The following is a 27,512-nucleotide window of genomic DNA, read 5'->3' as shown; positions in this document are numbered from 1 at the left end:
AATACCACCTCTGGCTGATCCTGCCTCCATTTATTCTCTGCCTCCTGAGTCCCAGCTGATTGGGAGGAAATGGAGATTTTGCAGTAACCTTCCTCTGGAGTAGGAAGGGAATGGAGACTTTACAGTATCCTTCTCCTACCACACCTGCCACGCCCATCAAGCCACGCCCACAGAAACTGTAGTAAAATTTTTGGAATTCCACAATTGGCTGGAATAGGTCCTTTTTGCCTGTTCTTTGGAAAATATTTCCAAGTAGTTAACATAATTTATTTCAGACAAAGTAATTAATGGCTATATTGTAGAGAACTGTACAATTATTCTTTTTTCTACAACAAAAATCTAATCTATAGGCTAGTTTTACCTTGTTTAGTTGACACATATATGATTCGACTGCAATTCTCTGGAATTTTTGTCTTTGTTTAAATCTTTCAAAACTTATTAACAACCATGAACATTCTTAGTCTGATAAGTTAGTAAATGTTGCAGAGATTAAATTAAGTTTGAATGGCAGCTTGGATGTAGATCAGTTCTAACATAACATGAATGAATGATTGCAGTATGGCATGTGTGAATACATGAAAACATGAAATTTACTTGAAAAACAAAAGCTCGTGACTTGAGAGTATATTTTAATAAAAATATATTGGATTTGCTGGCCTTCTGAAAGAGGAAAAAAATCAGAATGCTTTCTGAAAATACCTTAAATTATTTATTTTGATATATATCAAATTTAACTTAACAGTTATTTGTATAGGGTGATTTTCTTTCAGGTTGTTTTTTGAGCATATACCTTAAGATCACAAGATGCTTCAATTATTTTAAATCAGCAAAACACTGGAATATTATAACATTATAGCTGGAGATAAATTTGTAATTTTTACCAAATATTTCCAATGAGAAAACAAATGCTTCTAAGCTCTGAATCAGACATAAAAATTCAAATAACAGTAAAAGTTTGTAATGCAAACATTAGGATTTAGAAGATTTTGACTCTATGATCAACCTCTGAAGCATGTAGTAGTAATTGGGAAGCATCTGAAAAAGAGGAAGTAATAGGGAACATCCTCCTGTTTCCTTTCTTTGTATCAGGTATTTTGTGACTTAAATACTTTTATTAATATAGCCATTTTTGTGAGAGTGCTAATGAGATTGTTTCAACATTCCATATGCTCTCGCTTATTGAGAAGGGTGGCTGCCCCTCTTTTAAAGCAGTGCTCTTATGAGAAGTAGTGTGATAACTAGTTGATCATTGTTATATCCAAATAGACGAAAAGACTTGCATGATTATTTGATACTCAGATTTCTACCACATTTGTTTTTTTGCTGGGCTGACCTGTGGATTGCTGGTCAGTATTTTCCATGCTCCTCCCTCTCCACTGTGCTTTTACTTTCTCTAATTTAGCTCAACTTTGATCTGCTTTTTTTCCTTGTCCTTGAGGTTGAAATTGTTTTTCTAAAGCCCACCTAGTGGCATTAGTGAGGAGCGAGCTGTCATGGGAAATGGGATAATCTCTCTCTGTCTCTGTCTCTCTCTCTTCTTTCCATCTAACGTAACATGTACACTACAACACAGGGTCAGATAGTGTTCCATGAAGTCTATCAAAATATTCAAAGTAATCTAGAAGTTCTTACTTTGAATATTTGATAGGCTTCTTACTTCTTCAAAGTAAGAACTTCTAGATTTTAGAAGAGAAATCATTCCATATTTGATGATTTCTAATGTGAAGGAACGGAATAAATACGGAAGGACAGTTTAAGCTTCTAATGAACTCCATGACATCTGCAGGTAGACACATAATAATTAAGATAAAATATATGACAAAGCACAGATTACCTCAAAAAGATGATAAAAATCATGGATTCTTTTCTGTATGCAAATATATTTCTTATAATTAAAAAAAAATGTGTAGCCACTCTGCTCAAGAATATAGAAAATGAAAAACAGCAGGTCTTTTGGTAGTTTCCAATCAAACACTACTTGCATTTCAACAAAGTTTTTGTTACACACTCTTAAATTGGGTTAACAAATTTAGGCATTCATCAGATTGATATTGTAGACAACTTTTATGAAAAGTTATCGATTTGTTCAGTTGTGAAGGAGAAGGAGGTATGTATGAGATGATACTCTTATCTCTTATTCCTCTCTCCCACTGCTACTATTGCTTTCCATACAGTGTTATCTTCTGTTGTTCAGTCCACCTCATAACAGGATGAACAATTGTCCATTCTCTACATTACTTTATATGCAGGAGCATAGAAAAAGGCCTAGCAGTGTAGGTCTAAATCAGTGGTCAGCAACCCGCGGCTCTGGAGCCGCATGTGGCTTTTTCATCTCTCTGCTGCGGCTCTCTGTCGCTGGCCGGCTCCACAATTGATAGGGCTTTCGGTTAGGACAGGTAGAGGAAAAATGATGCCGCAATAGGAGGAGACACTATGGTGGGGGAAACAGACTTCCGGTTGGCTCCAGAATTGAATGGGGGGGGCTTCCGGTTAGGATTTTTGTGGGTCTTTGAGTGTTTAAGGTTGTCGATCCCTGGTCTAAATAATGGTTCTTTTCCAAGTGGTGAAAACCTCAGTAATTAAGGGACTCAGAAAGAGTTATACATTAAAAAATATCTCCTCAAACTATAGTTCTATGTACAGTCAACCCCTTTTTCCCATTAAGACGTTAAACAATTGTGCTGTATTTAAAGGAAGTGAATAGCTTATTATTAAAAATTTAATACAAATGCATTCAGGGCAAGTAGATCATTTAGTTGGTTTCTCACAATCTTTTTCCCACCTGTAAATTCTTACGCTTTCTGTCCAATGGCACAATCCTGTGGTCTCAGTGTCCAAGGAAGCAGCTTTGGGAAATTGCAAATGAAATTTGTGTTCCTCTAAATGAGAGGCCAAAGGCACTCCAAACTCTCTGGATTACATTGCATTGTTTATGCCTGGTGACCGGAATCATTAGAAAGGAAATTGATATAATCACTGCAGTATCAATTTGGAAATAAAGCCCTTGCTTATTTTAAAGTAGTTGAGAGAGTTAGGGCAGGTTTTCCTCTTCCGCTGCAGAACACCTACGTATTGGGATTATAACTCTGAAAATTTTAGGAGCTTTACTGAAAGCACAAGGCTCTAGGGGAGGCTTACTCAGAGCTGAAAATATGTATATATCACTATGTTTCTTCAATGGACATGGATAGCAGTGGATTTTATCTATTGGGGGCTGGTTATTTGGGATTTTATTTACCATTTTTAAGTGCTTAGATGTGGGGTTGCAAATCATTTCCAAGCATTTCCAAATACTTTTATGAGCAATCAGAGTTACAATAAATGCAAGCACTTGGCTGTAAATTTTAAACCTTCCCAAATTATCCAATGTAAATGATCTAAAATCAATCAGGGATCATCATGTTTCAAGGGAGAGTTTTCCTTTTATCCTATGCTCAGGCATGATTTAATAATGTCTTTAGAGGAGCTGTTTAAAGATTTAGCTATAGGCTGTTTGCCCAAGATAGTAAAAAGACAAAAAAGGCAAGGGAAAACAACAAACACACAAAAAACAAAAAGAAAAAACCCAGATAGCGAAAATAATGTGCAATAGCATAAAAGGCATGGGTAACATCATGTATGTCAGTTTGGTCAAACAAAATCCAAATTTATGGAAAGGGTTTATTTTTATCCTGGTCTTCTAATGTTTAGGCATTTGTCCAATATAATTGTAATGAGTTCTGTTTACAATTTATTATTCCAGATAGGTGTTGCTCTTTGAGAATGCATATTATAACATTAAAAGAGGGCTATTATGAAATGAAAAAGTGAAGTGTTTTTTTATCTTCTATTTAATATTGTGGGAAACTTAATTACACACTTAAAATAAGTAAAAGTTTATTTGGATTGTGCCCATTCAAAATAGGTCTGTTGAATTGATCCTGTAAATGCTAATTTAACAGCAGTTGAAAATAGCTATCCCGTAGCTGTTTTAATAATTATTTCATGCTTTTCATCTTCCATGTTTAACTATTAAGGTTTATGTCTGTATTTTTTTTACATCTGTGCCATTTCTTTATATTTAACTAGAACAAACTGATCAGCAGAAATAACTATTTATTTATTCATGTACTTATAGCAAAAGCACTTAGATTTATATACCACTTTACAGTGCTTTATAGCCCTCTCTAAGTGATTTACAGAGTCAGCATATTGCCCCTAACAATTTGAGTCCACATTTTACTAACCTTGGAAGGATGAAAGGCCAGGTCTGGTGGGATTTGAACTGCCAAATTGCAGGCAGCTGACAGGCAGCAGAATTAGTCTGCAGTACTGCACTCTAACCACTGTGCCACCAAGGCTCCTTATGCACAGACTCCTGGTAAGACCAACCTATGAGAATCTATAACTATTAGTTAATATAAAACTTTTAGTTAAAACCAGCCAATCAATACAGTATGTAACAGTAACAGGTTTTGGAATTTATTTTTTGTTATCCAATGTGATCAAACACCTCTCAATCATGTACAGTTTCACTAGTATATGTCTCACAAATTGTCAGGCCCAGACCAAGAATGACATACACTCCAGCCAAAGTTCAGTACTTTATTTGCTCATACCAACCTATTGCCCTATTAAGTCTTTACTACTCTAACCCTAAAAGATATATACTGGGAGGTTCTAGGGCAGTGTTGCTGGGGTGGGTTCCGCCAGGCACTACTGCCAGTTTGCTCATGGGTGCGCTGTGCATGCATGTGCAGTGCAATAAAAATTGTTCTGCGCATGCACAGAAGCAAAAAACAAGATGGCGCCACCTATGGCGCCACCCGGAGAACCGGTTCGAATTGGTAGGAATCCACCACTGCAGTGTTGATGAACCTTTTTGGCACTGAGTGCTGAAACGGGAGCATGCGTGTGCATGGTGGGAGCACCAGAAACCAGAAGAGCTGCTCTCCCAGTTTCTGGTGCTCCTGTGCGTGTGAAGATCAGCTGTCTGGTGCACATGTGTGTGCCAGAACCCGGAAGAGCAATGGGTGATGGCTGTCATGCCCAGAGAGATGGCTCTGCATGCCACTTTTGTCACACGTGCCATAGGTTAGCCATCACCTTTCTAGGGAATGGTTATTTTAATGTATTTCCTCTGTCTTGCATCCAGCCTCTGACCTTTTCTCCCTCCCTCCCTCCATCCCTTCCTCCCTCCCTCTCTCTCTCTCATACACACACACCCTTGGAATGAGTTCCCAGTTCCAGGGAAACTGCCTTTTCACTGTAGTCCATCACACACTTCTCTCTTCACAAACACAATCCATCACAAAAGGTCAAAGTTCATTATCCAAGATAAATACCTTGCTTGGTAAACCCAACCTTTCTGTGCCATCCAGCATTTTGCACATGGGCAGGAGAGGACTTCTAGATGCTGCCCCCAACAATTTCCCAATGATTTGCAGTCTTCTGACCTTATTGGGTCATCCCCTTTCTCCCCATGAAAATGAATGAATGCACACTAGAGAGCTCTGCTGAGACAGAGTGTTGCTCTTCTGAAACAAGAGAAGATGCTCTGAGATCCTGCAGCTAGGGCGTGCCTTGGTAGGCAAAGTACTTCAACCTGCTCCCCCTGGCAGAGTGCAGCATTAAGTTCAAAAGTTAGCTGGAATCTATTTTGTAACCCTATAAGGACATCTACCAGACTAGGCAAAACACTATCATTGGCTCCTTTCCAAATGGAACTACCGTAAGCTGTTGCAAAATCATAAAAAAAAAAAAGTAACACGCACCCTTCCCATTTTTTAGAAGAGGAATGTTCCACTACTTTCTTAGTCTGACAATGCACATTTTATTCTTTAAATAGTATTATTCTTAACTACGATTGAAGAAAAGAAAGTGCCAGCTTTTAATTTTAGATTTTCAAATTGTATTTAAAGAGTGGTCAGAGTGCAAAAACTACAGCAGAGGAAAATACTTACAATGTTGGGGCCACTACAGAGAAACCTTTAGCTCTGATCTCATCTTGCACTGCATAGCAGGTCAGCGGATAATATAGTATGGAAGGTTAAAGCTAAGAGACTCGTCTAGAGTTTGGATAGACTCTAAAATTAATTGAATAATATAAACCCTAAAAAAATCTTTAAAATCAATCAAAACTGTTTTGGATGTATAATAATAAAACTCCTTGAGAACCATATTAAATTATTATTAGAAAAGTTAATGTATACCTTCCAAGAAGAAGCCATAACTTGAAAAGCAACTGTACTGTGATATATGTTTTGTTTTGGAATTATCTTTCCTATGACTAATTTGTTGCTGAAGATAAGTTTATAAACCAACCTTAACCTGGTACCTTCAAGACAGGCTGCAATTCAAGCTTTCTTACCTCCCTGCTTGCTTGACTGCTGGTTGGAATTCTCAAAGCTGAAATTCCCATGCTTCTGGAAGGCATTGGTGACATTAGTTAGTTATTTATGTATCACACTTATCTGCTCCCCATCTCACTATCAATCAACTCTCATACAAGCACTTATTTTCCCTACCTGTTTGCAAATGTGAGCGCATGTGCCCTGTCCGTGCATGTGATTGGCCTTCTGCGCATGTGCTTTGGCTTGAAAACATGCCAAATAGGATGATATAGAGCCAGGGATTTCCACTACCAGTTCACCAGTCCGAACTGTCTGAGTATCACCTCTTAACAATGAAACAATGCAGCTTTTGTTGATTTTTTTTAAATCCCAAGATTCAGTGCAGTTAGCTGGTAATTTTCAGAGAAGTTCCAATGGATTTGAGAAGGCTGAGTTAGACAAGAGACATGCTTATGGTAACATCCAATACCCAATATTATTATTTTTTAAACCTTTTAAAATGAATGCAATAAAGGAAAGATTAAGAAAAGTAAATATAATGTGTGAAAACCACTGCTGAGTTCTTTGAAACATGACAGTGAGTCCAAAGAAATAATACTTGTAAATCTGGTTAATAATAGCTGGCAAAAAATGTGAGATATCTTGTTTATCAAGAAATAATTTACTTAAGACAGATATCCATGGCTGTTTTCACATATACAGACAGGAAGCAGTAAATGAGAGAACGGGAGACATGCAGTGCGAATAGGACAAAATAAACTGCAGACAAAACAAGGCTTTTAAATACACTGAAGGTGTTTAGTTGAGAGTTGAGATAAACTTTACTTTTAAAAAATGAAAAGGCCATTTTCAATGTTTTACCCCAATAAGATGATTATAATCATAGATGATTATAAGGCATTCTCTATCTAGCTCAGAATTTACCTGCCTGATCTTTTTTGAGTTGTGTAATATTACTATTTTCATATTTAATAATTAATTTGGATTGGTGGATAATAGCAGGAACAAAATTCCTATGGTGTTAAATCTCTGTTATAAAGAGGAAATCATGTAGGGACACGAGGATCCTGACCATAAGTGGTGAGCAAGGTAATTAGATGGAAATATTAGTTATGGTCTTCTTTCAGAGCACAAAATAAAAATCGATAGGAAGCATGAATTAATAAAAATAATTTCTAAATATAAAACAATCAATAGATGCTGACATCTAAACATTTAACTCTAAAATTCACATAGCTAATTTAAATTTGTTCTCAAGGATTATGAATAAAATGAATCCTTGTGCCTAAAACTCAAGAGGAAAACAAGGAACTTTAGGGTAGCTATCAACTAATAAATATTGAGTTAAAAATTCATCTGGGTGGCCTGTTTTTTTTGTTTTGTTTTTTAGTACATTCTGAATTAACCTTAGCACTAGAATGGAATAAAATTCTCAACATCAAAAAATACATGCAATTAACTTAATCTCTTTTGAGTTGCATGGAATTAATCTTCAAGGGTGCTGAGACAGGAAGATAATTGTCCTTTGGAAAGGCTATGGGGAGATCATTGGTGCTTAGGATAAATGAGTACAAGTAAACTTCTGGCAATCAGTTGTGGGAGTCTTTGAGAGGTGAATAAATCTTTGAGTTAATGACTTATCAGACATTCTGATATTCAGTGTCCCAAATCCACTGTGTAATAACATCTTTAGCCCCTTCTAATCCTAGCAATGCTTGGGCAAGAGGCAATAGGAGAGCAGTGTGTTTACCTACTTATATTTCTACCACCTTGTTAGAGCTGCAGTGGAATTAATTTCAATTTACAAACAAAATACAACTCCCTTGAATAAAAAAATGTCCCATATTTTAAATAAGTGTATCTGCAGCACATACATAGATACTTATGCCAATGGTAAGATTAGCAAAAATGTAAAGATTTCAATGTGGGACCAGATTCATTGGGCTATATTCAAGATTTTGTCTGCTGACTTGCACAATCGGTTTTCTTCTTGCATTTCTGAAGCATCTTCATGAGTCCAGTCCCACCCACCCCTGCTTGTATTTGAGATCCTGGAAAGCAGATTTAGGGAATGGGGCTGATGGCAGAGAAGAATGGAATATAACTCACTCTTTGTCTCCTTTAGCTTTTTATCTCATTTCATCTCCTGTTACCTAGAGAAAGTTATAAACTCTAGTAACATAACTATCATATTACCTTTTTAAAAATTTTCTACAGTTGTGTACTTGTTTCAAAATATATTTTTCATTCCAATTGCTTTAGCTGAAATCCAAGATACAAAATGTGTGTGTACAGACAATAAAAGATTAATAAAAGTATGGTAATTACAGTAAACTACTGATATACTTATATTGTGCAGCTGATACACAAGCTATCTCATAAATTTTGTTTTTAGGAAATGCAAAATGAACCTTTACAAAAGGATATCAAGGTTTATCAAAAACAGACCTGGAATTTGTTTGGAGGCCCAGGACTTGATCTATTTTTGAATAGATTTAGGAGCCCTTTGTTGGAAGATATTTTGTCCTTAAAGAAGTTTAATTCCATGTTTAATGATTAGACCCAGAGAACTAAATTGCCAACAAATTAGGAACTGTTCCATCAGAGCTTCATTTTCTCTCTCATAACATGGAAGAATCTGAACCTGCATAAAAGAAACTCTACACTGCATTGTTAAAAAGTCAGCCTGATAATTAAACATAAGGCAAATATTGCTGAATAAAAGTGTTCTTTTTATGTAGAGATAAATAGGAAGAAAATTCTTGTAAAAAGTATATTTTATATCTTTATTCAGTGGATCATTTGTAAAAGAAAGGGGAATGGATTTTTTTTAACAGGAAACAAAAATACTACTAGTTTTCTGAATTAAAACTAATATCACTTAACTATTAAATGAAATATACTTTGCCTGATTATATTTACTCATTACTGAATGAAATCTTTCACAGTTTCAGAAACTTAACAGGCTTAGGGTTAAGTTTATGGTTCAGGAAACTTAATTATGGTTTTCTTTGTTCATTGAATTAACAAATCACCAGCCAGAATTCCACTAGTTGAGGGGTTCATAAACGGATGTTTGCAACAGACAGGCAAACTATAATCTGGAAATGTTAACACTAGTAAATTTTAAGTATTTCAAATATTTTAAATGATAAACCATGGTTACAACTACCCTTTGTGTTCACATTTATTATATACAAGCTTAGTGCTAATAGTTTTGAGGATGAAAGCACACCAATAATTCCAAAGAATAGGTCTGATTATTATATACATAGAATTGTAAGCCATGTTTTATATTTTACATATTCACATTTCAGCGTTTTACATGACATCTGAATTGGGCTGGGAAACAAAACTGATTCTACTTAGCTCTAATCTTATTTGTGACATTCAGATTTTGTCCATATGACTTTTGTATGCTATTTTGAACATCATAATCTTTTGACAGCATGAAAAGATTTGCTAAGCTTGAACCAGTTAGTATGGACAAAATTAGGGCACTTAAAAGCCAAAGGAGACAGCAGTGGGAAATCAATTTCAAGATTAAAAATAAACTCTCTTCATATATCTATGCTTAAAAAAAGAAGATACATAGCTTAATAAAACAATAACAGTTGAGTTTGTAGGAAACATAGCTAGTTGCTATCTTCTTATCTACTCACATTTAACAGAATAACAGTATTGGAAGGGACCTTGGTGGCCTTTTAGTCCATTCCCCCTCAAGCAGGAGACCCTAAGCCATTTCAGACAAATGGTTGTCCCAGTGTTTTTTTAAGCCTCAGTAATGGAATGCCCACAACTTCTGAAGGCAAACTATTCCATTGATTGATTGTTCTCACCATGAGGAATTTTCTTCTTAGTTCTAGATTGCTTCTCTCCTTGGTTATTTTCTATCTTGCTTTGCCTCTTGATCACACCAGACCACTACCTTTCTCTCAAAAGTTGACCCAATGGGTCAGAGTTGTCTAGTCATTATTGATAATCCTACAGGTTTTTGAAGGAATTATGAAACCTTTCAAATTCCACTCCCTTATGTTAAAGTATGATATGGATGAATGGCATAGTAATATCTGGACTACTGCAACGTGCTCTACATGGGGCAGCCCTTGAAGAGCATTCGGCGACTTCAGCTTGTCCAGAATGCAGCCGCGCGAGCGATCGTGGGTGCGCCTCGGTTCACCCACGTAACACCTATCCTCCGCGAGCTGCACTGGCTGCCTATTGGTCTCCGGATACGCTTCAAGGCGCTAGTCATCACTTATAAAGCTCTTCATGGTATTGGACCTGGGTACTTGAGAGACCGCCTGCTGCCAATTACCTCCACTAGACCGATCAGATCCCACAGATTAGGCCTCCTCCGAATTCCATCCGCCGGCCAGTGTCGACTGGCGACCACCCGGAGGAGAGCCTTCTCTGTGGTTGCTCCGACCCTCTGGAACGAACTCCCCATGGAGATTCGAACCCTCACCACCCTCCAGGCCTTCCGCAAAGCCCTTAAAACCTGGCTGTTCCAACAGGCCTGGGGCTAAAGAATTGTTGCCCCCGTCTCGAATTGGTATGACTGTTGTGTTTTAATCATGCATTGTTTTTTATGTTGTTTTAAATTCTTGTTTGTATCCCCCTTCCCTGGTCGAGCTGTGAGCCACCCTGAGTCCCCTTCGGGGGAAAAGGGCGGCATATAAATAAAATCAATACAATACAATACAATACAATATGGTATCAAGGTAGGCAGACTTGGTGGATTGTTGTATCAACTGCTGATAGAGCAACATTTGGATTTGTTTCATCAAAACCTGTTCTGAGTAGCTGTAACTTTTGAAGTGAGTTCCAGTGAATGGAGAGTAAGGGAAAAACATGTCACATCTACAAAATCATATATGGAACATAATGTTGGATGTAACCCAATTTAATATTTCAATGCTTAAGTTGTCTCTAATCTGTCCCAGTTCATTCTGATTACATTCCTTGAGTAGTTTTAACAACCTTTATTTAGAACCATGTATAACACTGACCCTCCCTCATCTTCTTCAGTTATTAGCATGCTAAGATTGTTTTCCTAAATAAGTACTGAACCCAAATCAAAAGCAGAAAACAGGAAGATTGGCAATTTTTCGTTTGAATAATCTGTCAATTCCAAACCATGTTCCTCAAAATGAATTTATTGATGAGATATTAATAGGCTGTATGGTTTACTATTAGCCTTTTTATTAGGCAGAAGGTCTACATCCCAGTTATGAAAATATCTGAGAATTATTCAGTATTGTCTAGTTCCCTCAGCTGTCTCAATATTTACTTGTTTATCAAATATAGATATCACTTAAGTCACTTTCACTCTGGAAAGTCTCTGGAGGTTTACAGCTATAAATGCATTAAAAAAAACTATATGACATCCGTAAATTGGGAGCCAAGTAAAAACGAAGATAAAATTAAGCTTTAATAGAAAACTCTAATCTTTAGGTTTTTCTTTGGGAAATCTCTGGCCATTAGGATTTGAAAATGCCAGAAGTCCTCTTAAACAGTCTATCTGGGACATTGACTTTCAAACCAGCAGTAAAATCCAACTTAGTATCCAATCCCACAGATTTTTTCTTAAAAGAGCATATGTCATCATTCTGTCTCTCTTCTATTCTGAAACTGTCATCTATCTCCATCTTGGTGGTGGCTCAGTGGTTAGAATGCAGTATTGCAAGCTAAGTCTGCCGGCTGCCAGCAGTTCGGCAGTTCGAGTCTCACCCGCTCAAGGTTGACTCAGCCTTCCATCCTTCCGAGGTCGGTAAAAGGAGGACCCTGATTGTTAGAGGCAATCTGCTGTAAACCACTTAGAGAGGGCTGTAAAGCACTGAAAAGCGGTATATAAGTCTAAGTGCTATTACTATCTTAAAGAAATCCCCTGATAGAAAGCATGATGGACTCTGACACAGGCCATCCTCAACTTACAACCATTTGTTTGGTTACCATTCAAAGTTACAACGGCACTGAAAAAGTGACATATGCTGGTTTTCACACTTACAACCATTGCAGCATCCCCATTGTCATGTGATCAAAATTTAGACACTAGACAACTGGCATGTATTTATGGCAGTTGCACTGCCCTGGCAGTGGCTGGTTGCAGGCGGTACGCCTCGGTACGGGCGTACTGGATCCTGCCCGGAGCACCGGGTACCGTTCTGGTACGGTGCTCCGGAGGGCCCAGCCACCCGCCCAAGCTCCTTACCTGTGCTTTAAGCTTTTGGCACTACGGCACCTGTGCAATGCTCCACCGAGCAGTTGGAGCATCGTGGAGGCTTGCGGAAATGTCATTTGACACTACAACGCATGCGTGCACCACACGCATGCATGTGGGTGACTCCGGGGCCGTTCCAACCGTACCAGTTAGAAAGGAATCCGGAACCCACCACTGTGCCCTGGGGTCATGTGATCTCCATTTGTAACCTTCCCATTTGGCTTCTGACAAACAGACGCAAGGGAGGAAGCCAGATTTATTTAACAACCACGTGATTCACCTAATAACTGCAGCAATACACTTAACAATTGTAGCAAAAAGGTCATAAAATGGGGCACAACTGACTTCACCACTGTCTGAGGAATGAACATTTTGGGCTCTACTGTGGTTGTAAGTCAAGGACAACCTGTATGCCTTTTCAAGTTGCCCAATTCTGTGTGTCTATTTTTACTGTTTATCTCATCTGTGACTGAAGATTTTCCCTAATCTTTATGTTTGGCAGTGGTATTTGTATTATTGTTATTATTTCATTGTTAGGGTTTGGTGTAATGGTTAACGTGCTGGACTGAAAACCAGGAGACTATAACTTCTAGTCCTGCCTTAGACATGAAAGCTGGCCCGGTGACCTAGAGCAGTGATGGCGAATTTTTTCAGCACCAAGTGCCCAAACCAGAATGTGTGTCTGTGCCGGTGCCCCGGAAACTTGAAGACCAGCTGGCTGGTGCACATGTGCGCACCGGCCACCTGATCTATGGGTTTCCGGGGCTCTGGAACGCATGAAGATGAGCTGGCATGCGCACGCCGGAAACCAAAAGAGTAGCTGGCGACGCTATCACAGACCTAGAGGAATTACTTTCTCTCAGCTGCTGTTGTGGGAAAAGTATGAGAATATTAGAAGAAGGGATATTGTGTGTGTTTGCTGCCATACGTTATTTATAAAAAATAAATGTGAGGGGAGATGTGATAAAGAAAGAAGCATTGTATTGTATACATGCAATAAAGGTTTGTTGTTGTTTGTCTTCCATATTTGTAATCTAGTTAAATGAACAATGAGAAACAACTTGTAACCATCAGAAAGACAGCCAGTTTGGTCTAATGGTTAAGGCACCAAGCTAGAAAGTGGGAGTTCAAGTCTGCCTCAGCCATGAAAACCAGCTGGATGAACTTGGGCCAGTCACTCTCTGTCAGTCCAACCTACCTCATGGGGTTGTTGTTGTGTGGAAAATAGGAGCAGGAAGGTGTGTTGGATAGGTTCGCCATCTTGAGTTATTCGTATAAATAATAAAGGCAGAATGAAAAATAAATAAAAAATAAAATTATTATTTTTGTTTAATTTATTTAAATAAATTAATGCTATTTAGTTAAAAATAGCAATAAAAATAAATAAAATCATTTAAATCCCTGCAAGTAATGATTCAAACAATTGGATAAGTAAAAAGGTTAATACTTTCAGATAGTGACACTGCATATTAACTCAAACTAGATTGAAGATTTGGGACAGATTGATATGGTTCAGGAAGAAACAGGATTGATCAAGTTGTTTGCAAATAGATTAAAATATACTTGCAGCAAGTAATGGAGGGATTTATTTTTTTGTAGTCACATTGGCACTCTTTTGTGCTGTTTGTGGATTCTGATTAGTAAAAGCAAGTAGCCTTTCTAATTAGTTTCCCATATCCTCCTTCCTTAGGAGAAAGAACTTCCCAGAATGTGGGTTTTCCTTTTATCAAAGCAACATGTGAGGGAAAAGCTGATGGTGAAAAGCCATCCTTTGTTTTCACAGTTATTTATAAAGTATCTCTGAGATTTAAGGTGTTCATATTTCATAAACAAGAGAGCTTATGCATCAGCATAATAAAGGTAACTTGAGTTTACAAGGAGTTGTAGTAAATTATATTGTATGGTTGCTTAGAACAGGCTTGGACCACATCTGCAAGTACAGTAATAACCAGAGTGTTTATTAATGTAACTAAGAGGCTTAAGCATGGATCAAGATAGATTGTAGCTCAAGCCTAAAATATTAGCCTTAGGCATGCCATTTACAATTGGACTTAGTTTCTTATCTGCAAAGGGAGCTTCCTTACTATGCAATGTAATTGGTTGAACAGTATACAACATTGATAGAATGCAATGTCTGTGAAGATTCTCAGTCATCCAGGTCACGGTTGTCTCAAAGATGCTTTTTCAAAAGGCAGGTGGACCTTGTTTTTACCTTAAAGACATTTAGCTTCTCATCCAAGAAGTTTCTTCAGTGCGCAGAATGCAATATTAAATATAGGAAAAACATGTCTTAATATTAACACTTTTTCATATTGAATCTTAATTTATAATTGCTCATCCATAATAATCCTAATTTATCTGAATTCAGTTTCAACCTGTTGCCTCTTTTTCAGTCCATAACTGTCTCTGGCAGGGGTGGTTTCAAAATTTGTTACTACCGGTTTGGTAGGTGTGGCTAGGTGGGGGAACATATGACTGAGTTGGCATGGCCAACTTGACATTACTCATATGCCCACTCAGTCACATGCCCCCCCACCTAACCACGCCCATTGAACCGGTGAAATTTTCTGTTTTGCCATCTGGAAGGCTGGCAAAGAAGCCTCACTTTCCGTGCCACTGCCGCTGCTTCTACCTCAGCGCAAAACAGTCTGTGCCCTCCCCCTACAGACTGACACCATAGGAGGGCAGGAAAGAAGCTAGTTTTGGGAGAGATCTTCCCTCCCCCTCCAGAGAGCCCATGAGGCGAGAAGGAGGTGGGCTGGTTTGAATGCAGGTGGGCAGTTTGTTACCGGCACTTCCTTCGCTCGTTGGGGTGGGCACAGCAAGATGCATGTCAAAGCAGCGCCCATGCCGCCTGCCTGGGTAAAGACAGCATGCGGGGCGGGGTGAGTTTTTCTTCCCCTTCTCTCTCCCTGCCAAGCCGCCTCCTGCTTTTCCTCCCACTATGCCTCCCTCCGTCCCGACCACCTTCCTTGCTGGCGTTGTTCCTGAGTGAACTCTTATGTCCTCATCTATTGCACCTTGTTTGCAAAGCGGCTCTCAAAAAGAACGAAGAGGGTGTGGCACACCCAGAGCCGCCACTTATTCGCAACAGACAGAAGGAGGCAGTTCTCTGGATCCACGTGGCGAGGCAGGGTGAGCGTCTGAGCAGGCTGGTTTAGGGGTATGGCCAGCCAGCTATCATTACTGGTTCAGCAACCCATGCCCAATTACCACTACCAGTTCGTCTGCAGTTCGTCTGAACCAGGAGCAACCCACCTCTGGTCCTTGGGCAATTCTTAACCTGCCTGCACATATAATTCAGTTGGCAATGAGACATAGAATTAGATATTAACAGCATAGTATTGGTACCATAATACTGAGCTGTGGTGGTGCAGTAGTTAAAATGCAGTACTGCAGGCAACTTCTGCTGACTGCTGGCTGATTCCCATTTGGGAGTTCGAATATCACCAGGCTCAAGGTTGACTCAGCCTTCCATCCTTCCAAAGTGGGTAAAATGAGTACCCAGACTGTTGGGGGCAATATGCTGACTCTGTAAACTGGTTAGAGAGGGCTGTAGAGCACTATGAAGCAGTATAAAAGTCTATATGTCACCAAACTTGGCAATTAAGGCAACTAGTTCTATATTTGACTAAATGAATTAATTTCAATCTAGCTTCAGACTTGAATACAGAACTAGTTGCCTTAATTGCCAGTCTTCTTCCAGGTTCACTTGTTTCATTGTCATCATACTTTTGCCACATTTCCGCCATAAGTAGTCATACCTCATTATATACCACTATCTAGATTATACCTTATTATACAGTTACCTTATTTAAAGAAGCACTAATCATTACACACACCCATGATGGCAAACCTATGGCATGTGTGCCACAGGTGGCACACAGAGCCATTTGTTAGGGCATGTGAAGTGTTGCCATGTCAGCTCCAGTGCATATGCACACACTGGCCAGCTGACTTTCGCCTTATTTTGAGGACGTTTTTCGCCCTCTGGAGGCTTCCTTGAAGCCTCCAATGTTCGAAAAATGGCCCTATGGACAAACTGGAAGTCACAACTCCTGAATTTCCAGATTCCCTGTAGGGCCGTTTTCACCCTCCGGAGGCTTCAGGGAAGCTCCTGAAGCCTCTGGAGGGCCTCTGTGGGGGGGCTGTTTCACCCTCCCCAGGCTCCTAGAAAGCCTCTGGAGCCTGGGGAGGGTGAAAAAAATGCACCAAAAGTGGGAGCGTTGGTTGCACACGTATGTACATGGGGCAGTCACGCACACGTATGCTGGCTCACACACATAGCATTGTGGGTGTGGCATGCCCACGCACGACCCCCCTGTGCTCCCCCTGCTTTTGGCATGGGAGCCAAAAAAGCTTAGGCATCACTGACATAGACTCACTTGGTTGGAAGATTTGAAGAACAGGTATTTGGCCTGACCTCCAGAAACATCTTGTGCACTTTCGCAAGCCACAAAAATTGAAATAGATGCCAATAAAGATAAGATAACTTTTATTGTCATTTTTTCTGTGAACACACTGGCACATATTTAAAAAAAATGAAATCCAGATGCCTGCTTTCAAAAGATATACTTATATACACAAACAACACAGAGCCAGATATAATTAATTAATAAGCAGACAGGTGTTCCTATAACCTCATCTGCTTCCACAATATATGTAGTTTCTACTTTGAAAACCTACCATACTAGATATTTCCTACCCACCTAGAAGTTTGAAAGCATGCAAATGCAAGTAGATTAATAGGTACTACTTAGGTGGGAGAGTAGCAGCATTCCATGCATCTTGGCATATAGTCATGCTGGCCACATGACCACGGAAGCATCTTCAGACAACGCTGGCTCCCTTGGCTAAGAAATGAGATGAGCAATGCCCCCTAAATTTGGACATGACTGGACAGGGGAAACTTTACCTTTTACTAGATATTGTGTCCAATTACATTCATAAAGTTGCTTGAATTCTTACAGGATAAAAGTGTTGTAGGGGTCAAGAATGTAGCAATAGTAGCAATAGTTAGACTTATATACCGCTTCATAGGGCTTTCAGCCCTCTCTAAGCGGTTTACAGAGTCAGCATATCGCCCCCACAGTCTGGGTCCTCATTTCACCCACCTCGGAAGGATGGAAGGCTGAGTCAACCTTGAGCCTGATGAGATTTGAACAGCCGAACTGCTGAACTGCAGTCAGCTGAAGTAGCCTGCAGTGCTGCATTTAACCACTGCGCCACCTCGGCTCTTCTGTTCGGGAACCTTGAATGTACATTCAAGGTTCCCGTAATAAACTTACATACAAGCTAGCTTGCTAGCTTTTTGTACATTTAGCAGAGCAACGTACAGATAAACCCTTATACTAGAATGTTGGGAACAGGGTTTATTTGTGCATCTCTACACAGTGTTTCTCAACACTTAGTGACTTTAAAATGTGTGGACTTCAACTCCCAGAATTCCACACTATGCTCTATACATTTTAGCAGAGGTGAGTTGCTCCCGGTTCGGCCCTGTTTGGTGGAACCGATAGTAGCAGTGGCAGTAGGCTCCGCCCACCCGCCCGGACGCTTCTGTGTATGTGTGTGCAAGCACGAGCGAACCAGTAGTAAACCGATTAGCAACCCACCACAGCATTTTAGTTGATTTGTGTTTAGTTGATTACTTGGACAGGACAATGAAAGTCACTAAAATGATACCAGGGAAAGCATTCCCAGGGTTAACATTATACCCAGGGCTAATACATGTACATTATTGTTGTGTTCCACTTTTTTAGCCTCTGTCACTTTTAATATATTGTTAAAAGTGTTTCCTTTCTTTTAGTTAGAACAGCATTTGAAATAAAGCCTAAGAAATTATCCTGATTTATTCTTGTCTGAAGAATGTGGAACATCATTTATTGGAACATTTTCTTTCAGGGATGACCCCATGTCCTACTTACCCACATAGGATTGTTTTATTTCTGTTTTCTGTTGACTAATGATCTCTTAAAAATGTTATACTTGTTTCACTGATACAGATTTTGGAGGCAGCTGACAAGAGGTGGGTTCCTCCAGGTCTTGTCTGGTACGCCAGAAGAGGTAGTGAAAATCTGGCGTACCGGACTGGCAGTAATGGTGGCTTGGCCATGCCCCCGAATCTCTGTCAGAAGCTTTTTTTTAAGCCCTTTTTTCCTGCTAGTTCAGGCAAGGGAAAAGAGGTTTTAAAAACTAAGAGAGAGGAGGTTGGGAGAGGGAGGAAGGAAGGGAAGGGAGAAATAAAAAGAAATAAAAAGAAAGAAGGAATCTCACTTTTAACCGTGATTCAGCAAAGTAGAAAAAATGCTGTTGCTTTAAATCAGAATTGAGCATGCCTGGCTGTGGAATTCTGGGAGTTGAAGTCCACAAGTCTTAAAGTTGCCAATATTGTTTTGCTGGCTGTGGAATTCTGGGAGTTGAAGTCCACAAGTCTTAATGCTGCACACTTTAAATTGAAACCTGCTTTAAATTGAAAGGAAGTTTGCAAAGTGACATTCAGCAGTTTTTTCTCGGTCAACTGAACAACAAAGTAGATAAAAGGTAGGATTCTTATACGGTTTTATGTTTTTGAAATTTTGGATTTTGGGCAATATGGCCTTTGTGTTTCTAAAAGGGTTTGGATCATTCCCTGCTTGTGAATGGAGCCACACTTTCTATAGGCTCATTATCTCCTTATCTATCTCGCAGGCATGTGGAATGAGCCATTCTGGGAGTAATATTTTATTGGGGGTGGGGATTGGTTGCTTCCCACAGATGGAAGGGTTTGGTTTTGGTTTGGTTTTATTGGGATTTATATGCCGCCCTTTTCCCTGAGGGGACTCAGGGCGGCTTACAACCACAGGGGAGGGGAAGTGCAAGGTCAAAACAAACACTTTGTGAACAAAAGAAAAATAATAAAACACAACTTTCATTCAGCAATCAAACACTCGGGCGGGTTATTGGAAGCCTATCCCCAGGCCTGCTGGGAGAGCCAGATCTTGAGGGCCGCGCGGAAGGTCTGGATCGTGGTGAGGGAGAAAGAAAGAGAGAGAAAGAAGAAAGGAAGGAAGGAAGGAAGGAAGGAAGGAAGGAAGGAAGGAAGGATGAAAGAAAGAAAAACAGCACAGCAATTTAAGGCTAGAAGGCTACTCAGAGATCATCTAGTCCAATCCTTTGCTGCAACAGGAAACCTTACATTGTCTGGATTATTTTGGTGCCTCTAACAGAGAGGAAGATTGCCAGAAAGGAGGAGGAGTTTACTAGGACAAGGCTGCCATGCAGAGGAAGGCAGAGATAGTCCTTGACTTATGAGTACAATTGAGCCCAAAATTTTGGTTGCTCAGCAAGAGTGTTGTTAAGTGAGCTTCAACATATTTTACCCAATCCATGATATCTCCTGATGAGTGACATCAAGTTGGCCATGCCCACCCAGTCACCTGCTAAGTCACACCTACAAAATAAGCCACACCCACATAATAGGTAGTAAAAAAAATTGAAACCCACCCCTCCAGCTGACCCAATATATGTTCAGCTCCACAGAGAAAATAATTCTAAGAAGACTGTGTAATGCTGATGTTATTATAATTCTGTGTGAGGGATAAGCTTGTGCTCATCTATGTAGTAGGAGTGTCAGCTAACAATAATTACTATTGACAAACATGTCTCTATTTTCCCCTTAGTCTGATACAAATAATGGTGCCCTCCACTCTTCTGCCTAGTTCTCCAGAGTGTGAGCTGTGCATTTGGGGAAACTACATGATAGGAAAGTTTTCTGAAGTGTTCTAAAGGCACATATTGACAAAACGTGCACAAATGAAGCTGTGTGTGCAAGCTGCCTTCTGTGTGTGCAAGTGGGGCTATGCATGCACTTATTCACAGAACAGGCTGCAGCCTGGGGGTTGGAGAACCTTGCTGAAATGTCAAAAACTATTTTTAAAAACTCAACAGCAAAACACTACTTTAATTAGGGCCTTGCAACAAATGATTCAATTAGTTTTTAATCACAAGCTTTGTATTTTGCACTATTTGTAGTTTATACTTAAATTTTAACACAATCTTTGCCTACCAGTTGAATGTACTAATTTGTCAAATATTCCAATATTGCTAGAAAAGATGGGATGGGATCACTGATAAACCTGATTGATAAACTTGCATTGATTTAAATAAATGCTTCTATTACATTTCTTGAAAAGAATAATTTTTTTTTCTTCCTTTGCCTTCTATTGTTTTTAAATTATGTACTTGCATTTCAAGTCCTGAATTTCATTTACTTCCAAGGAATTGAAACCAAGAAAAATTGCCAACCATGACTTCATAAGGTTTAACTTTACATTGAGTCAACTTTCTTTGGAATAGATTAAGAACATAATTTTACAAATAAGAGATGAATTGAAAGCATAGATGGCTAATGAATGGAAGTTGCAGATTACAATCAGCTCAGTAGTGGAACTGAAGATTAAAACAAAACTTTTAATGGTTGTTTTTAGAATTCTTTTAACATTAGGTTTTCATTTTAGTATGTGATTATATCTAGCAAGATACTAACCATATTGAATAAAGATAACTATAGTGATCTAGTTTTTCTTACAGGATAGTATGTAGAATTGAAAAGTAAACATCTGTTCATTGCTTCTGCAAAATAAGTAATACTTTACAAAGAAGACTATTTTTACATTTTAAATGTAAATATGATTTTAATGGTATTATTTTTATTACAACTATTTTGCTAGACACAAGTAAATTAGTACACCAAAAAATTGCTGAATTTCAAGTTTGAAGCAATTAGAAGTGCAAGAATAAAGGTGGAATTTTTTGAAGTTGTAAATACAAAAATAATTATACTAAAAGTACCTAATTATAAGGATGCTGTATGATAGCATGTATTTGATTAGTTGATACTTTCCTACCATATGAATGCTTATGTTGCTTTACAAAGCTTGGGAAGTAAATGTGCAAAGCTTAAATTCAGCCCTTTTTCTGCTTTCAATGTGGAATTTCTAACAAAACTGTTAGTGACTTAAGTTCCAGAAAGTACCATATGTTGTGAAAACTTAGTTCAAAAGCATGGGCGATATGCTTCTTAAAAACCAAGGTTGAGGGGGCAGGGGTGAGGGAGAGAGAGAGAGATTAAAACTCAAACCTTTTAAAGATTATTAAGCAAAGGTGACTTTTCACAGACACTGATTGCAAGGGAAGTACTTGTTTTAATCAGTCAGCAGAAGTATGAATGACTATGATTTTTTTTTCTTTTCAACCAGCAATGCAGATAGATCTGGAATAATAAAGTAAAGGAAAAGTAAAGACTGTATTAATATAGGAAAAGAGCAGATGTGTATTAAGACGGCGTCCTAGCTAAACTGAAGTAGTGTTTTTTGACCCTATGAAAATATTAATACACTGGCGGTAATTCTGCAGTCAGATTCAGGCCACAAAGAGAACGGCCAACTTCTTTGTTATTGCTAGATGTGCAGCCTCTAATTTAGAAGAAACAAAACTTGTACATGATAATGAAGCAGAAGATCAAAGTTCAAAATTAGGTTGCTGCATCACTGGGTCACAATCTGAAAGGTGTCACGTGACCCAGAGACAGATTATTTTTTTTTTACTACAGAGATACCTAAATTAGAATGAGCAAGTTTGACTTAATAATAATGGAGAGGGGAGGACTGAGCGAACATTATAAGAGCACATCACATCATGATATTCTGTAAGGGGAAGATGGGTCAGTTTAATATTCAAATGAAATCTTTATTACAGCCATAGACCAGCATAATTCAGTTTAATATTTCTTGTTCGGAAAAGCAAGAATACCAGCTATTATCTGCAGGTAGGAAAAATTGTTAAATATTTCATTCCTCCTAATTCATTTTTGCTTCCCTGCTATTGTATAATGGAGGACTTTAGATGCAAAAATGTCATTTTGGGCAGACTGATGTAAAATATAATCTTTTCTAAAATCATTATACTTTTAACTCTGCTTAACAGTTCTAGTGTTTGAGACCTTTTGGCTTGAGGAAAAATTTCTACATGGATACAATATTGTTAACCAAAGTCTCTGTGTTACAAATAAACATGGATGTACATTTATATATGTGAATATATACAGATTTTACACTATTTCCAAGAAAAGTCTTTTATATTTTTTAAAAAAGGGAAAGAGTTTAAATTCTAAACCAGAAGCTATTACTTGGAAAGAAGATGGTATTACATAGCATTTGCTAAGACTTGGGACCCTTAAGTTAAAATGTGAACTTGTAGATAACAGATTATTGACAGGTTTGAAGATGTAGTGAGATCTGAAGATACTGAAATTCAAATAGTTGTTGAGCTCCCTGAGACAGATTTCTAGAGACTTCAACCATTTGCATGTAGAGGGGAGAATGGTATATATGGGTCTTTCCCTTTATCAAGCAAGTTTTGCTTAATTAAAGCTGTGGATAGCTAAAAATATAGGCTTTCTAAGATACACACTTAAGACATTGTGGAAGGCTTTAGTGAATATACTTTTTAAATGTATATGTGTTTGGAATTTGCTATGATGCAGAATAAAGGGTTCTGTTAGAAAAGCAGAGAGGATGGAACAGAAGGTTAAAGGGTATTTTGGAAACAAACAGCTGGACCAGCTTATTTAAACAGAATCAAGGATTGGGAGCTGACCTCCATTTGACTTCTAGAGGGAGGAGCAAGAATGTCATTTTATTACTTTGGCTAGAAGGAAGATGTTCTTTATTCTGAAAGCACCCTGAAGGCACCCTAACATTTGGGCTGTTTTTCAGAGTAGTTATTAAACACAAAATACATAGGAGAAAGTCAACTGTTAAGCCTTTGTGGGAAATGTTATTTAAAAGACCAAGGGCCATAGCATGTGTGTTTCAACTTGTATCTTGTCCAGGATCACAGAGAGGAAATGTTACATTAAAAAAGGTATTAACATGAAATTTTGTCACTTGAAGGCTTCAACCTGAAATTTCTCCCTCCCCCCCAGGGGACAACCTTGTTGCTGATAGCTTTAACATATAATACAATAAAATAGATCTTCATTAAAAAGAGTTGAGAAGCATTTATTTTAAGTCTTCTAAATTTTCTTAAGCAAGCATTTTATTCTGTGCTGGCTCCATAAAGGCTTCTCATTAAGAATAGATAAATATTCCTAGTTTTGGATGAGTCTCCAAAACTGTTTATCTAATTGTACTATCATTAGTTTTACTGTTACCATTATTCTATTATTTAATGAAATCAGTGTTGTAATGTTGTATAAGCTTATAATTCCCTCTATATATTGCTTCACTACAGAGATAGGTTGCTATTTTTTTTACTACCAGTTCGCGTATGATCATGCTAGCGTGCAATGTTCTGTGCATGCGCAAAAGCGTCCGGGTGGCCGGGCGGAGGCACTCACCACCACTACTACTGGTTCGGCCGATCCGGCAGCAACTCACTTCTGCTTCAATATTGTCACAGAACACAGAAAAAGGGGTTTTGCAGATTGCTTCCAATAGAAGATTTCATAATAGACTTGATTCTATTGATCATACAATGTTTCTCACTTTATATTTTTAAGAGAATTACTGTATTCCAAATAGATTCTAAGCAATATTAGCTTGTAGATGTTGTTGATCTGGAGGCAAAATACTTTCAGGTGACCTCCTAAAATGATAAACCATACCCCATAAGTACTTAATAATACATAAGTACATAAGTACCCCATCTCTCCAGCAGGAGACCTTATTGATCTAGGATTGTTTAAAATCAGAGTCCCTATTGCCACAAATGGGAAGCCTTTCCCAGCAGAGAAGACCCAGGCTAGCAAGGTACATAAAAATCAGTCCCTGTTCTGATGGGGAATTGGACTGTTAAAGCAAATAGGCATACCGCCCTATCAGCATAGCAATAGCAATAGCAGTTAGACTTATATACCGCTTCATAGGGCTTTCAGCCCTCTCTAAGCGGTTTACAGAGTCAGCATATTGCCCCCACAGTCTGGGTCCTCATTTCACCCACCTCGGAAGGATGGAAGGCTGAGTCAACTTTGAGCCGGTGAGATTTGAACCGCCGAACTGCAGATAGCAGTCAGCTGAAATGGCCTGCAGTACTGCACTCTAACCACTGCGCCACCTCGGCTCTATACCCATCTTTAACATAAATGTGGGAGTTTATATAATTTCCAGCTTTGCAGCCACAATTGTGACAGTTTGCTTTTGCAGTGTGCGTGTGCACCCGCACACACACACATGCACACACGCACACACCCTGTCTGCTCAACAGATATAGGTAAATGCTGCCTTTCAAGAGGTAAAGCAAGTTCTTTACTGTATCCCTGTCCCTGAGGCACAGTTAAAAGATCTTTGCATAAGACTATTTGGGGGAGGGGTATACAAACTTATTGAAACTGGTGAAATAGGAGAGGTTCATTTAGATCCATTAGTTAAATACCAGGCTAGAAACTGGGAGATTGTGAGTTTTAGTCTTGCCTTAACTATGAAAGCTGGCTGGGTGATCTCGGGTCAGTCACTCTCTCAGCCCAACTCATCTTACTTACTGGGTTGATGCTGCAGCAAATTAGAGGAAGAAGGAGAATTAGGTATGTTCACAGCAGTTGTAGGTTGGAGGCGGTACGTCCCGGTATGGGCGTACCGGAGCCAGCCGGGAGCACCGGATACCGTTCTGCTACAGGACTCCGGAGAGCCCGCCCGAGCTTCTTATCTGTGTTTTAAAGCTTCTGCACTGTCGCACAGACGCATGGCGTATATAGCACCTGCACGATGCTCCGTGGAGAAGCTGGAGCATCACAGAGCATTGAGGAGGCACTAAGACACATGCGCAGACTGCTCATGTCCATGATGACATTGCCGGCCCGGAATTTGAAATCCACCACTGGTTCACAGCATTGAGTTATCTATTTAAAAAAATCTAAAAGTCTAAATAGTATGAGTCAGTATCTTACATGTTTAAAGAGCACCAGTTTGGAGAATGCTATTTTACAGATTTCTGTCTGAGGGCATCAACTAAGTGTATCAACTAAGCTACTTGACACAGTGAGGTCCTCAGGAAACTGGGAAGCATAAACATACATTACTCTTAATAGCACACCTGATGCTTTCTATGCCTGGAAATTAAAATTGCCTTCTATAGGTAAGGGTATTTATGGTGGAAAAATCAATTGTTAGTACTTCATGATAAATGGTGGGGGGGGAACCGCTGCTTTGTAATCTTCCTTTGAAAATTTGCATGGAAATCATTTTCTGACAGTTTTCAAATTAGGGGTAGTATATGATAACTCATTAAAGAGAAAAATAGTTTTAATTGTTTGTTCTGTGGTTTTTCCCAATGAGAGAAGAAATATGGAAATATTTTGCTGACCAGTTTAATATTTGTGCTTCAAACAGTTATCCAATGATTTGACCTAAGAGTTTGCATTTTTGCTTTTATCTAAAAAGGAATGGAAGTTCACAGCAGAGTTTTATAGGTGTAACCTTTATGACTGGGGTAGCAGCATGAGATATCATATTTGCAAACATAGCGGGAACAAATTAAACAAATGGCATACAGAAATATTACCGAGATAAATAATTAACAATAAATAAATAAAGCCTAATTAAAAATTCATTCTTAATTTCAGTGAATCAGTGAAGATAGGACAGTTTGGTACCATAAAAATAACATTCTTCAAAAGTGTTGTGGATGGGATTGGTGTTCAAGATTCTAGCCTGTTCAATATTGTGTGGAAGGAAGCGGAAACTTAAAATTCAAGCCTCATTGTTGTTGTTCTCCTCCCCCTCTGTTTAAAGCTAGATGGCAATGGCTGGTTTGTGGATTGGGAATATCAAGCAGAAATGTTATTTAAAATCAGGTCACAGTAGCAGGGATAAAAGGCCTAAACAAAGTTCAGTGGTTTTAAATAGACATGAAATAGCCAGCAAAAAAAGCTGAAACTTTGTGATTTTTTTATTTCCATTCTAACATTTTATTTTTCATTCTTGAAGAGAGTGTCAAATTTCAACCAGGCAACAAAGGATGATCTAAGATAAGATTTAAGATAAGAGACTCCCTAGAAATCCTTTCTGCTGTGTTAATATTCAGTAATATTTGTATGAAAATGAAGAAAATAAGTATGAGATACTATTATCATGGATACGCATTTAATTTGGACTTTACATTTATGTTATTAATAACTGCAATCGTTATTTGAATTTCTATAAATAAAATCATTAAATGTAGAAGAAATCACTTCTGAATAGATATGTATAATATACGATTAAGTTCAGTTAGCTCTAATTAACTACTTTTACTTTGTACTGTAATAATCTCTTTTTTTCATAATAGTTCCAGAATGACTGAAGGAATTAGGGTTCATTAGAATATAAATTCAAATGACAAATTTTAACTATGCTTTATCTGAACCGGGTCACTTGTTGCCTCAATCCAGCCTAGTTCTGTGATACACTAATTAAAGTTTAATAAATTGATTGTTTTAAATGTTCAGACTTGGCAGGAGAAAAAAAAGTTCCATCATTGTATAGCTATGATACACTCTATTTGCGTGAGAAGCAGAAAGAAAAGGAAAAAAATACTGTATAGAAGAAATGGATTATTAGGTTGTCCAAAGCAGTGTGACCTGCTGGAGATAAGATGCCAGACATGTTCTTCTTTGATGGTGAACTACCATTACAGTTCATTATCTTAATAAAACCATTATAACAAAATTATGATTGGGAGAGGCAAGGAAGGTTTTGATAATGAAGGGAAGAAAAGAAAATCTGCTAGGAAAATATTGCTAATTACATTACGTGTGAGTGGGAAAGGGAATGAATGCTTTTATGGATTGGCATCTTTTTCTCACCCAGTTCCCCCTCTCCCAGCATAATATGAATTGAAAAGAATTAAACTGATCTTGTTTCCTGAAAATTCTGCTAACTCCTCCATGAAAAGATGAAATAAAAGTGTCCAACTGTGGCAAAGGGAGGCCAGCATAAATC

At 38.4% G+C, this 27,512-nt stretch overlaps 1 protein-coding gene across 4 annotated transcripts in view; it reads left to right on the top strand.

Annotated features, from left to right (window-relative positions):
- The window catches only part of MEIS1 (Meis homeobox 1), a 178,554-nt gene that overhangs the window by 143,701 nt on the left and 7,341 nt on the right, over positions 1-27,512 (top strand). The window lies entirely within an intron of this gene.

The sequence above is a fragment of the Thamnophis elegans genome, chromosome 3 (genome assembly GCF_009769535.1).
Source record: "Thamnophis elegans isolate rThaEle1 chromosome 3, rThaEle1.pri, whole genome shotgun sequence".
NCBI lineage: Eukaryota > Metazoa > Chordata > Lepidosauria > Squamata > Colubridae > Thamnophis > Thamnophis elegans.
This window is presented reverse-complemented; position numbering and strand designations above follow the sequence as displayed.